Raw genomic sequence first — 13,891 nt, forward strand, 5'->3', positions numbered from 1 at the left:
CACATTCCCAATAATTTCAAAACTTTACACAATACACGATATAAATATGCACTGAAAGCTCATTCAAAAACAATGGTGGTGGAGGTTATGCTTTCACTTTTCACCCCTGTCTGTTCGTAGGATATCTCAAAAAGTTACGCACGTATTCGGACAAAATTTGGTGGAAATGTTGGGTATGTGAGAAGGATGAATTAATTAGATTTTCAGTGCAGACCCGGATCTGGATCCTGAGATTGTACTGGAATTATTAAATGAGTCTTCACCACTGAGAGATAGGGACAAAAATGATATATAGCGCGATATCTAAAAAAGTTGTGGACGGATTCGGACGAAATTTCGTGGAGAGGTTGAATGTGTGACAAGGACTGATCAATTCCATTTTGGTGAAGATCTATATCCGGATATTACCATTTTTAAGTGATTCTTCACTAATGAGAGATAGGGACAAAAACGATATATAGCGCGATATCCAAAAAAAATGTCGACGGATCCGAACGAAACTTAGTGGAGAGGTTGAATGCGTGACACGGACGAAATGATTCTATTTTTGTGAAGATTTGAACATGGATATGAGAATTTGTTAGTGATTCTTCACCATTGAGAGATAAGGACAAAATCGAATCCAATCGATTCAGATGAAAATCCGGATATGAATCTGGATACAATAATTTCTTTAATTTTTAATTGGCTCTTTACCATTTAGTTACAGGAGCAAAAACAATATATAACATGTTATTTCAAAAAGTATAGACCTCACACCTTATACAGGGAAGAGGAGGAGAACAAGATTTCAAAAAGTTGTGGACTGATTATGACAAAACTAGGTGGATGAGTTGTTTAGGTGACAAGAACAATATGTTTACATTTTAGTTCATGTCGGATCCAGATCCAGATCAATCGGATACAAAACGTAAACTCTTCAGCCTAGTGGAGTTATGCGCTCTACCGAGTGCTGTTCTAGTTATAGTTTTTATTGACTGACACTTTGTCTTAAAAGAAAAAAAATGAAGGTTTAATACATTTGAGAGAAAGATAAAAATTTATGTGAGCAGTCTGACTATGCTCTGGAGTGCAATACAAGACTATTGGGCAAAGATTGACTCACACATAATCCATAAAAACTAATTAAATCAATCCCAAAATTGAGTTGACGGAGTTCTCAAGGCAAAAGGGGGTCACACTCATTATTATTGATGATATACGTAAAGACAGATTTGATTTTTATTATTATCATAAGTTGTTATATCCTTAAGAGTTCATTCCTTGAAAGTGCTATTGGTTTCATATTGCAATGATTGATTTTGTTATCACGTCTCGATTAATAAATTAATATATCGTACATTTTCCAAAGGTCCCTTGTACTTGTGAAATGAGATCTTAAAAAATTAATTTGTACCGAACTCGGGTTCGGCTTGAAGTTTGGGACAGGGTGGGTGGGCCTGAATCTTTTCCTTATTAAATTGTCCGAATACGAAAACACCTTCATTTTAAGATGCAGGAGGACGACAAAGCTTTCTGTAAGATTCCTTAGTGGATTGCAAGAGCTATCTATCCTTTATATCAGGTTCGAGAATATTTCAATATGTTAATGGCAAATTCCCAAACACAAACATTCTCAGTATTCCATCCCACTGTCATTTTTATCTCCCCCCCCCCCCCCTTTCTTATTTTGACTCCTTACCAGTAGTTGCTGATGAGATAATAGCGCAGGAGACCCGTTTGCAGAAATCACAGATAAGTTCTCCAACCGTCCAACGATCAGCTAACTATAGGCAGTAGGTCCAACAAAGCTGTTGGTCGTAACCAAAAACCCAAATGTATAAGGAAGTGCTTGCTCAGAGTTGCACAAGCCTGTCTAGAACCCAAGTTGCCATCTGCTTCCCCTATTAGGAGTGTGTTTCCTGTATGGTCATGGTCTTCCCACAAGCTTCTTGACACTCACCTAGCAAGCAAACATGTACTCGTCGTTGATGCCCAAAGCTGATGCTGAGCCTAGTTCATCAAAAAATGTCAGCTGGGGGATGAAACACTTTGATTACTTATGGTGAATGAAAATGACTCTGATGCAATAATGTAGTTGGTAGTTGTCGAGTAAGAAGCGAGTTTTGGTAAAACAGAAAAGTAGAACTGTCGCATCACTCCTATCTTTACTTTTGTGTAACTTCTGTTCAGTGTCTGTGAGTCCGCCTGGTCGTCGTTCCCTAACTGTACTGGTTGGGTTTTGATGTTGAGATCACAGCTGCAAATCCCCATGTACTTCGTTCAACTAATAATAGTCATCTTTTTACTTATTAACTCCGCCACCGAAGGTGGATGGAGGTTATGTTTTCACCCCTGTCTGTCTGTCGTCTGTCTGTTTGTCTGTCTGTCTGTGAACAAGATATCTCAAAAAGTTGTGGACGGATTTAGACGAAACTTGGTGGAGAGGTTGGGCGTGTGACAAGGACGAAATTATTCGAATTTGCTGAAGATCTGAATCTGGATTCGGATACGATAATTATTAAATTTTTAAGTGATTCTTCACCATTGGGAGATCGGGCCAAAAACGATATAAAACATGATATTTCAAAATGTTTTGGAAATGATGTTATGTTATGTTATTTATGTTTTATGAAAAAAAGTTTTCAAAATGTTATGATTAAACTTGGTGGATGAGTTGGGTCGGTGACAAAAACAAGTGATTCGATTTGTTTCAGGTCCGAATCCAGATCCGGCCTATCAGTGGGATACAAAACATAAACGGTTCAGCCTGGCGAAGGTGTTTGCTCTACTTTTTCAACATCTCCTCTTAATTTGATGAAAAGTTTTTGAACGTTTTTTTTTTAAAGTCATTGATGCAGAGACAGCACAGAAGAGAAAGTTTGTGGTGGACCAGTGACGTTGTCTTATTCCCCCTGTTAAACCACAACCACAATGCCCCTACCGACGCTAAAAAGCAATGACCGAACAAAGTGTCTGCTGTGTAATGAGAAGACATAACCTGGAAAAAAACCCGGTATTGCTGAATTTACGGAACAAATGGCAATTGGAAAACTTTCTTACATGCTGCGGTGTGTGTAGTATAGTATATAATACCGTGTACACTTGTGTGTAATGAATTATTGTGACGGCGAAATGCAGGGGTGTGTACCACTAATGGTGTGGGGAACGTTGTCATTGCTTGGAGACGAACTCTGAACTTTGCTGAGATGTAATTAAGATTTTTCTTTTTTTTCAACATCACGTGACAGACGGACGAATGTCTCGTATCCAGCAGCGATTCATGCTGAGGTCAAATGAAAGGTTCCAGTGTCCACCTAAATCGAGGGAGTCACTGGGCAATGAGTGAATCACTGGGCAATTTAGTGTCCCTCTAAATCGAGTGTCCACCTAAATTTAGTGTCCACTTTAGTGTGTGTCCACTTTAGTGTCCACTTTAGTGTGTGTCCACTTTAGTGTGTGTGTCTACTTTAGTGTGTGTGTCCACTTTAGTGTCCACTTTAGTGTCCACTTTAGTGTCCACTTTAGTGTGTGTGTCCACTTTAGTGTGTGTGTCCACTTTAGTGTGTGTGTCTACTTTAGTGTGTGTGTCCACTTTAATGTGTGTCCACTTTAGTGTGTGTGTGTCCACTTTAGTGTGTGTGTCTACTTTAGTGTGTGTCTACTTTAGTGTGTGTAAGACGACGACGTAAGAGGCGACGAAGGGTTGGCGTCAGGAAGGGCACCCGGCCATAAAAACATTGCCTCAAACAGGGAACCATGATTGTCATGGGGCCCGCAAGGCTAACCCCCGCTCTAGCGGGGAAAATGGCCTTAAAACGATCATTCTACTTTAGTGTGTGTCCACTTTCGTGTGTGTCCACTTTAGTGTGTGTCCACTTTAGTGTGTGTCCACTTTAGTGTCCACTAAATTTAGTGTCCAATTTAGTGTCCACCTAAATCACTGGGCAATTTAGTGTCCACCTAAATCGGGGGAGTCACTGGGCAATGAGGTATATATATAGGTAGCCAGAGGTGGTGTGGCAAGAGCTGCAGGTGCTGCGTGTGCGACACCATCATGTATGGAGATCAGCTCCCTCATCCATAGGAGTCTGCGTCTTGATGGTCGAACCGGATTAAGCTGGTTTGTACTGGTTTGTATTGTTTTACTCTGTACTGGTGGGATTAACCCTCCGTTAAATCCCCCAGAGATGTGTATGGCAGCACTTACAGTACATTGCAGTTGACTCCCTTTAAAATGTTGTATTCATGAATAATTTAAAACAAGAAGACGTCATGCAGAGCACGATACTTGCAAAATCCACCCCTCCCCCCCAAAAAGGTTGCCATGGATACATGAAATTGTCCATTTCATTAAGATTAAAATTGACCATCATAATCAAAGATGTTAATGATGTTAAAGATCTCAATCGGGTTAAAATTTATGAATTTTCAGATGAAAATTGATGGTATTAGAAGTTTGACCTTGAGTGACCTTTGACCTTTTGACCTCAAAAAATGTTGGCTTCCCAATTCAATGATGCACTTTGTAATTGCTGTTTAATTCTCTAGTTAATAGGATGAAAAGTGATGATTGTAGAAGTTTACCTTTTGTTGACCTTTGACCTTTTGACCTCAAATAGTTGGTTTCCCAATTTAGTGACTCATTATGCAAATGCTGTTCAATTTCCAAGTCAATCGGATGAAAAATGACAATTTTAGAAATTCGATCTCAACATGACCTTTGACCTTTGACCTCACAATTAATAGCCTTTTTCCTTTTGACCAACTCTACCATCTGGTGAAGTTTCATGAATATCGGTTTAAAATTGTGACCAGGAGGCAGATGTGATGTATGTGGCCTTGGTCCATGGCAGCCGCAGACTGGCAAATGACATAGAGACAGACAGACAGAATAATGCACAAGACCAACCAGTATACTTGAGAAATCTTCGATTTTGCAAGTAATAAAAATATTGATTAACAGAGGAAAAGACTGAAGGAAAAGTAAGATAATTGCGGGCAAAATGCCAACTAGATCTAGAAATGCCAAATAGAAATGCAAAATGCCAACTTGGAGATCTCGCGAGATCTTGTCGGGCGGTCACGGTTTTTCGAAGCTGTTCCACGATCTTCACTCACGCTCGAAGTTAAGTAATTGTTCACAATAATTGTATTTTTGTCGAAACTGTATTTATCTTATGTGTGTGTACCTATAGTGTGTCCCTCGAAAGATTCTCGATGTTAATCTTTCATACCTGTATAAAATAGTCGAGTATTTCGTGCCGCGAGGCCTCGTTGTTGAAGCTTCCTACCTTGAGGCTTGGTTCTCTCCGGGCATCCAAAGTGAAGTTATTTTTCCATTCGTGTGTTTGTCAAATTTCAACTCGTTATTTTATCGTCAATGCGTTAATGTTTGTTTATAGTTAGTTTTGGTTTGAATTTCCTGTAACTCGTAATTAATTAATCGTGTTCTATTTGCTCCGCGTGTGCGGCCTTGTACCCTGAGGCTACCCCCGTCGGTGGTTGTTAACTAAAGTTCCCTACTTCGTGTTTTGCTTGGTCTTAGATTTTTCCCTTCTACCTCGAACATAAAATACTCTTTGTCTAACGTTTTAAATCCCCCCCCCCCCCACTCCTCCCAAAAAAACCAAAAACATTTATTTTCCTTTCTCCACGTGTGCTGTTGTCTCATCGTGTACTTCTGTCCACGTGTGCTGTTCGCCCCACCCCCATTATCTCCTTGCCATCCACCTTTTGCCCTGTTCACGTGACTCATGGTTGTCCCTCTAGGGCCCTCTCCCTGTTGGTATTTTGTGAACATAAGATTGTTCTTCATGGTTCTGTTTAAATATTATTTAAATATGTTTAAAATTTCCCCTGCAGTGTTTTATTCAGTGGTGTATTACAACACGCTGTTTTTCTTCCTATTTAAAAGGCTTTTTAAAATTTCCTCTCCAACTCATTCCACTTCAAAAAAAATAAATTCAATCTCTTATACGTCTCCCTGACTACATGTTCTAAGTTCACATTCATTCCACTCCTCCTCCATCGTTCTTAATCGGATTGCTAACTTGAAAATCACAATAAACCCAATTTGTTATCAATGTTCGTCTTTCATTAATCATCCACTTTCTAAACTCCCCTCTTGCCCCTCCCCTCCAAATCCCCCCCCCCCTTGCCCCATACACTCCTAAACTCCCCCCTTGCCCCTCCACTCCTAAACTCCCCCCTCACCCCTCCCCTTCAAAAAACGCCCCCCAACCCCTCCCCTTCAAATCTCCCCCCATACCATTCCTCTACAATTCTCCCTCCTCCCCCTCCTCCTCAAAGCCGCCTCCTCCCCACTTTGTCTCCCTTCTATCTCATACCTCCACCTCCCCCAACCTTCTACTTTCCTATGCCCCACCCCCCTCAAACAACCCCTCACTGTGCCTCATCCTATCACCATCAAACCTTTCGTCCTCCTCATCCTTCCCTTTCTTGTAACTCTTCTGTAATCTCTGACACACTATCAACTGCTCTCCCTACCTCCCCCTCTCATCCTTCATCTTACCCGACCCCTCTCCTCTCCTGTCCTGTACCCGATGCTCCCCTCTCTCTTCATGAACGGTATGGACCTCAAACATCCGGGGCCTTCACTAAACCTGACTGATCTCTCCATACAGGTTGCTTCTGACAATCCAGACTTGATCTGCTTAACAGAAACTTTCCTCCTTCAAGATGTCTCTGATTCCTTAATATCTCTTCCTGATTACTCCCTCCTCCGGTATGATAGACCTGAGCCTCGTCCTGGTGGTGGGGTGGCTATCTTTATCAAAAACTCTCTTCCTCACTCTCCTTGCTCTGCCCTCTCTCAACCCCACCCCCAGGAGTACCTCTGGCTACGGCTTCCTGTCCGCTCCCACCTTTTGTTCATATGTGTTCTGTACCGTCCTCCAAACAGTGATGACTCCATTTACATTTCACTGTCTGACAACATGGACCAACTTCTATCCACTCATCCCAACTCTCTCTTCCTCATATGTGGCGACTTCAACTGTTATCATGCCAGCTGGCTGGGTGTGGGTTCCTCTCTCACCAGTCATGGCACCTCAGCAAAGGACTTCTGTGACTCACTGGGATTGACACGATCTGTCAATTTCCAGACCCGGATCTCAGCCAATGGAGTATCTTCTCTTCGAGACTTAGTTGTGACAAACTTCCCTGCAAATGTCTGCTGCTCTTCTTCTGCTCCAATCGGTTCTTCTGATCATGTGCTTGTTAAAGTGGACATCTCTCTGGACATTCTCAGAGAGCCTCCTCAGTGTCGACGAGTCTGGCATTTCACTCAGGCCGACTGGCACGGTCTGCAAGCAGCCATCAATCATCTGGACTGGTCTCCCATCTTTACTGCCTCTGACATCAATTCTTCCTGGGAATTCTTCCAAAGCAAACTGCTCTCTCTCATGCACAGATTTATCCCATCTCGTCTTCAGTTGTCTTACCCTTCCTCCCATCCATGGTACACTGAATCTTGTGGTGAGACAGTTGCCCTGAAACAACTTGCCCTTGCCTCTTGGAAGGCTAAATCAACTGAAGGCAATCTCTGTTCCTTCCACCAAGCTCGGAACAAGTGTGTGTCTACCCTCAGGAGTGCCAGGAAGCACTATCTCTCCACACTCAAGATTGAACTCTCAAACCTGTCTCCTTCCTCCAAATCCTGGTGGTGTCTGGTCAAATCCGTTTCTGGTGTTTGTTCCTCCTCCATCCCCTCCCTTACCTCAAATGGCTACACAGTTGACACCGCACGTGACAAAGCCGAATGCCTCAACTCTGTGTTTGCCTCAAAATCTTGTGTCCGAAACCAATCTCTCTCTGTCCCCACCTTACCCAGTCGAACCCAACTGCTCATGGACTCTGTGTCCTTCTCTCCTGACAAGGTGGAGAAGTTTTTGTCAAACCTCGACTCTGATTCTGCAACTGGACCAAACGGCATCAGCCCACGGGTCCTAAAATCCTGCTCTGCTGCTCTATCTCACCCTCTCTCTGTTCTTTTCACCCTCTCTTTTGCTCAAGGTCATCTGCCAGCATCCTGGAAATCAGCAAACATTACCGCTTTACACAAAAAATGTGCAAAAACAGATCCTTGCAACTACAGACCAATCAGCCTGCTCCCAATTATCAGCAAAGTCATGGAATCCATCATTGCTTCGGATATCAAATCCTCCCTCTTCTCCAATGGCTTGATCTCTGATCATCAATTTGGATTCAGACAAGGTCATTCTACTCTGGACATGCTGCTTCTGCTGTCTCAACAATGGATGGAGGTCCTCAATGCCAAACAGGAAATCAGAGCTGTCTCCCTTGACATATGACGTGCCTTCGATCCGGTCTGGCACCCAGCTCTGCTCACCAAACTCTCCTCCTATGGTATCCATGGAAATCTCCACGCTTGGCTTGCGGACTTCCTCTCTGGTCATAGTCAACGTGTGGCCCTGAATGGATTTCTCTCATCTCCCCTTCCTGTTCAGGCTGGAGTTAGTGTTCTGGGCCTTGTGCTTTTTCTGGTCTTTATCAATGATCTCTCCGATTCGCTGGAAAATCCTCTCTATCTCTTTGCTGATGACTCCACTCTCTGCCGCTCCATTCCTCTTCCCTCAGATCGGCAGTCTGCAGCCTCCTCACTCTCTGAAGACCTGGACAAAATCACAGACTGGTCAAACAAGTGGAACATGTCTTTCAATCCTGACAAATCTCACACTCTTACTGTGTCTCTCCGAAAAGACCGACTGGACAACCCTCCCATCTACTTTCATAACAATCCTCTCCAAGAAGTTTTGTCGCTCAAGCTTTTGGGTCTCACTATCTGCCATGATCTTTCTTGGGAAAACCACATTTCCAAGCTGGCGTCCAAAGCTCGTCACCGACTGGGCATCCTCCGTCGTGCGAAGTCTTTCCTTGGCACACCTGAGCTCCTCACCACATTCAAGGCTTTCATCCGCAGCTTAATGGAATACTGTTCTCCCCTATGGGCGGGTGCTCCTGCCTCACACCTCGCTCGGCTTCACGCTGTTGAAACCAAAGCTTTCAGAATCATTGGAATCTCCCGCGATGAAGCTATCTCCGAGGCCTTTCACTCACTCACTGCAGGCAGGTAGGTGGTCTTTCTGTCTTCTACCGACTCCTCTCCGGCCTTGCTCCCCCAGCTCTCTCTGTGCTTTGTCCCCCAAATATTCCTGCAGGTCGCACAAGATCTGCCAGCAACCCTCTGATGGTTAAACTGCCGAAATCTAGGCTCTCTGCTCACCTTCACTCTTTTACTCCTCTTTTCTCCCGCCTCTGGAACAAACTCCCACACTCCCTTCAATCCCACTTCTCCCTCCAGGTCTTTAAAACAGCTGTTCACCACCATCTCTTATCTTCCCCCATCCAAAACCTTGATCTTTTCTACCCCCGCTAATTCACCCCAGATCCACTTTGTTTGGAATTCGAACTTCTTTCCTGGAAGTCCTTGCAGTGTCCATATGTTTTATACCTCTCACACCCCACCACCCCCCTTACGATGCCTCTCCCCCCCCCCCCCCGCCCAAAGCCTTCTCCCTCCCACAGATCTCTCGATGTCCCTGATCTCAAATGTTGTGTTTGTTTCCTTCCCCCTCTCTCCCCATCTTGTCTACCGCTCCCCATGTTATATGTTTTATGTGTTGGTTTGTCTGCCTTTTCACGAGCCTCGATCTTGTATACAAAAAACAAAAAAAAAACTACCTGCAAGTGAGCAAAGAGAATTAGGTGGTCGAGGGTGTACACTTTATCATATGCCCCGGCCATTGTTGACCTTTCAGGAAGATCAAGGAGCATATGACGACAAGCAGAAAGGTCAACAAGAGACAGAGACAACCACGACATCTAACACAATTATATAGGAGATTAGGACGGAAAACGATGGTACGGAATATCGCATGGGAAAGGTCGATTGGAATATAAAGATCTTAGATTGATGAGGATCTCAGATCGATTTGAAACCACCTATCTGTTTCCTTGGCCATTCACTGGAAGAGGTTCAGTCTCTTGAACTCCGAGGTTTCACCATTAACCATGTTCTACTCTGGGCCAACCACATAGCAGAGATGGCCTCAAAAGGCATCCGCAGACTGGTCACCCTCTGTCGATCCAAGTCTTTCCTTGGAAAGTCAGAGCTACCAACACTCATCAAGGCCTTGGTCCATATCTGAAAATGGTGCTGCTCTCTGCAATGGGATGGTGATCTAGCATCACATCTGCCTCCTGCATTCTATGGAATCTAAAGTTCTCAAGCTCCCGTGGATTCTATGCAATCTAATTGGAATCTCACTTGATGAGGACGAATCACAACGTCGCTTGCTCTCACATCACAAAGAGGTCTGTGGTCTCTCTGTTTCCTACCGTCTATTCTCCAAAATTGCTCCCTCCGCTTTCTCAATCTGCAATCTCTCAATTCGCTCCCAAGCAAATCTAGTGTTGCACACGTTCTTCCAATAACCCTCTCTTGATTAAACTTCCAACTCCAGGATGACTGCAAACCTCAACCCTTTTATTCCTCGCTTCTCCCGTCGATTGAACCACTTTCCATAGGCCGTTCTGTCTCTTCCCTCCACGGCTCTAAGAAAGCAATGCACCCTCATCTGTTGTCCTTACCCATGATCTTCATTACCCCCATTCACCTTTCTTAACCCAACCATCTGACGTGCAGCTTTCAGTGTTTCCCCTCTTCCCTCTCCTCTTTTCCTGTTCGTTCATTTCCTTAATATTTGTGAGGCTCCCTCGGCACCTGCGATCCAATGATGGCCCTATTCTTTTCGGATCGCAATATGACTTTGACCTTTGATCGCAACATTTAGGGATAGAGTGTAAGTTAATAAAATGTGTTCACATCTAAAATCAACCCAAACTAGAGCAATGCGACAGTGTCGCCAATATGCCTCCGCATAGTTGCACAATGAGTAGATGCCATCGTTCACTGTCCTAAAAATAAACAAGTTTGATTTAAATCCCTTCAGCTGTTTTCAAGTATCACATCTTCACCAGCCATGACAGGTTTCACATCGATCGGTGAAGTCGTTTCAGAGAAGGGATTTTTTTAAATATCGGCTTTCAAGCTAATATGGCTGCCACACCACGTGACATATGACCTTTAAAAATGTGCACTCTCCATATGTATGGGTAGGGGATCACGTTTATGAAGTTTCCTGTTGATCGGATACGGTTCGTTTTTCTATCTAAGATTGCTGCCAAACCGCGTGACCTATGACATCATCATTTTAAAACTAAATGCAACAATGGTGTTGGATGATATTTGTAAAATTTCGCATCGATAGGGTGGGCGGTTTCAGAGATATAATTATTTAATATTTTCTTTCAATCCAATATGGCTGCCACACCATGTGACCAATGATGTTTTCGTGATCATCTTTTATTCGACATGCGTAGTCAAGTACACACGTAAAGGTTTGAGTCAATCGATTTGGTGGTTTGGGAGAAGATTTTTTTTTAAGGTTTTAGGTTAAATCCAATATGGCTGCCAAACCATGTGACTTATGATGTCATAAATTTAATATTTCAATACAAATGGGTCATGAATCATGTGCATGCAATTTAAGATTTTTAGGATAAGGAATTCGATTAAAACATGTTTGGCTGGTATACCACTTCACCTATGATGTCATCATTATCATGCTTTTGTTCCCCATTGGGAGTACTTGACAATGTGCCAAGTTAAAATTTTTCCATTCAGCGGTGTCCGAGAAATATTTTTTAATTAGTTGCATTTAAATCAAGATGGCTGCCATACCACGTGACGTATGATGTCACAATTATCACAAAAACATTCTGCATGGGTGCCACTCCGATCCTGAGAGTTTTGTCTCAATCGGACATATGGTTGCTGAGAAAAATTAGGTTTAGGTCGTGCAGACGGACGGACAACCCGAAAACATAATGCCTCCGGCCACCTTCGGGGGCAAAGGCCTAAAAACGCAACGTCATGAAAATCGAAGAAAAAATATTCAAGTTATGATCAAAAATGTGTTTTTTGTTAATTAGGTCACAATCAGAAAAAGGAGGTCAAGGACACCAATTAAATATCAGGTGCACAACTTCAGTGCAGGTACACTTTCATTTCATTTTTGTATCCTTAATCGAGGCTCGTGTAAGAGCTAACACATTGAACATGAAAACATGCGAAGACACATAAAAACATACAATGAAGGGAGTGGGAGACAAGAGGGGGAGATGGAAGCACACAACAGTAGAGAACAGGGATGTCGGTAGATCTGTGGAAGGGGGAGGGCTGGGGGAGGAAGGGTACACGGTATAAAGTAAATGAACACTTCTAGGAATTTCAGGAAGGAAGTTGGGGGTTGAAAGAGGTGGATTTGGAGTGTTTTAATGGGGGTAGAAAAGATCAAGGTTTTGGATGGGGGAAGATAAGAGATGGTGGTGAACAGCTGTTTTAAAGACCTGGAGGGAGGAAACGGATTGAAGAGAGTGAGGGAGAATTTGCTCCAGAGGCGAGAGAAAAGCGTAATGAAAGAGTGAAGGTGAGCAGAGAGTCTTGATTTTGGCAGTTTCACCAGAAGAGGGTTGCTGGCAGATCTTGTGCGTCCTGCAGGAATATTTGGGGGACAGAGCACAGACATAGCAGGGGGAGCAAGGCCGGAGAGGAGTCGGTGGAAGACAGAAAGACCACCAACCTGCCTGTGGTGAGAGAGAGAAAGACCCTCAGAATCAGCTTCATCTTGTGGAAGATTCAAATAATTCTGAAAGCTTTGGTTTCAACCGCGTGAAGCCAGGCTAGGTGTGAGGCAGGAGCACAAGCCCAGAGGGGAGAACAGTATTCCTTTGACCGGCGGATGAAAGCTTTGTATGTGGTGAGGAACTCAGAAGTGCCCAGAAAGGATTTTGCACGACGGAGGATTCCGAGACGGCAACTGGCTTTGGAGGCCAGCTTGGAAATGTGGTTTTCCCAAGAAAGATCATGGCAGATTGTGAGACCCAAGAGATTGAGTGACAGAACTTCTTGGAGAGGATTGTTGAGAAAGTAGATGGGAGGGTTGTCCAGTCGGTCTTTTCGAAGAGACATCGTAAGAGTGTGAGATTTATCAGGATTGAAAGACATGTTCCACTTGTTTGACCAGTCTGTGATTTTGTCCAGGTCTGCAGAGAGTGAGGAGGCTGCAGACTGCCGATCTGAGGGATGAGAAATGGAGCGGCAGATAGTGGAGTCATCAGCAAAGAGATAGAGAGGATTTTCCAGAGAGTCGGAGAGATCATTGATGAAGACCAGAAAATGCACAGGGCCCAGAACACTAACTTGGGGAACTCCAGCCTGAACAGGAAGGGGAGATGAAAGAATTCCATTCAGGGCCACACGTTGACTGCGACCAGAAAGGAAGTTGGCAAGCCATGCGTGGAGGTTTCCATGGATACCATAGGAGGAGAGTTTGGTGAGCAGGGCGGAATGCCAGACCGTATCGAAGGCACGAGAGATGTCAAGGAAGACAGCTCTGATTTCCGGTTTGGCATTGAGGACCTCCATGCATTGTTGAGACAGCAGAAGCAGCATGTCCAGAGTAGAGTGGCATGGTCTGAATCCAAATTGATGATCAGAGATCAAACCATTGGAGAAAAGGAAGGATTTGATATCAGAAACGTTGATGGATTCCATGGCCTTGCTGATTATTGGGAGCAGGCTGATCTCTCCGTAGTTGCAAGGATCTGTTTTTGCACATTTTTTGTGTAAACTTATGATATAAGAACTTTTTGGAAAGGCAATCACAGTCATTGAGATTTTGCATTGGCAAAATTGAGCGATGACATAAAACGCGTTTCCTTCAGACCGCCATTTGACTTTGACCTTTAATCCGGAGGGGTAAGATGTAAATTAAGCATAAATATGGCTTACTGTAGGTTATGT

At 43.6% G+C, this 13,891-nt stretch overlaps 1 protein-coding gene and 1 long non-coding RNA gene across 2 annotated transcripts in view; one reads left to right on the plus strand and one right to left on the minus strand.

Annotated features, from left to right (window-relative positions):
- Positions 1 to 1,821, minus strand: part of LOC144888862 (uncharacterized) — an 80,216-nt gene extending 78,395 nt beyond the window's left edge. The window contains exon 1 of the long non-coding RNA XR_013621429.1: positions 1,682 to 1,821. This is a non-coding gene — a long non-coding RNA (uncharacterized LOC144888862). The remainder of the gene's footprint in view (positions 1 to 1,681) is intronic.
- Positions 1 to 13,891, plus strand: part of CHM (CHM Rab escort protein) — a 1,037,168-nt gene that overhangs the window by 432,306 nt on the left and 590,971 nt on the right. The gene's annotated exons all lie outside the window — the stretch shown is intronic.

Source organism: Myxine glutinosa, chromosome 14 (genome assembly GCF_964187855.1).
Source record: "Myxine glutinosa chromosome 14, kmMyxGlut1.1, whole genome shotgun sequence".
Classification (NCBI taxonomy): Eukaryota; Metazoa; Chordata; class Myxini; order Myxiniformes; family Myxinidae; genus Myxine; species Myxine glutinosa.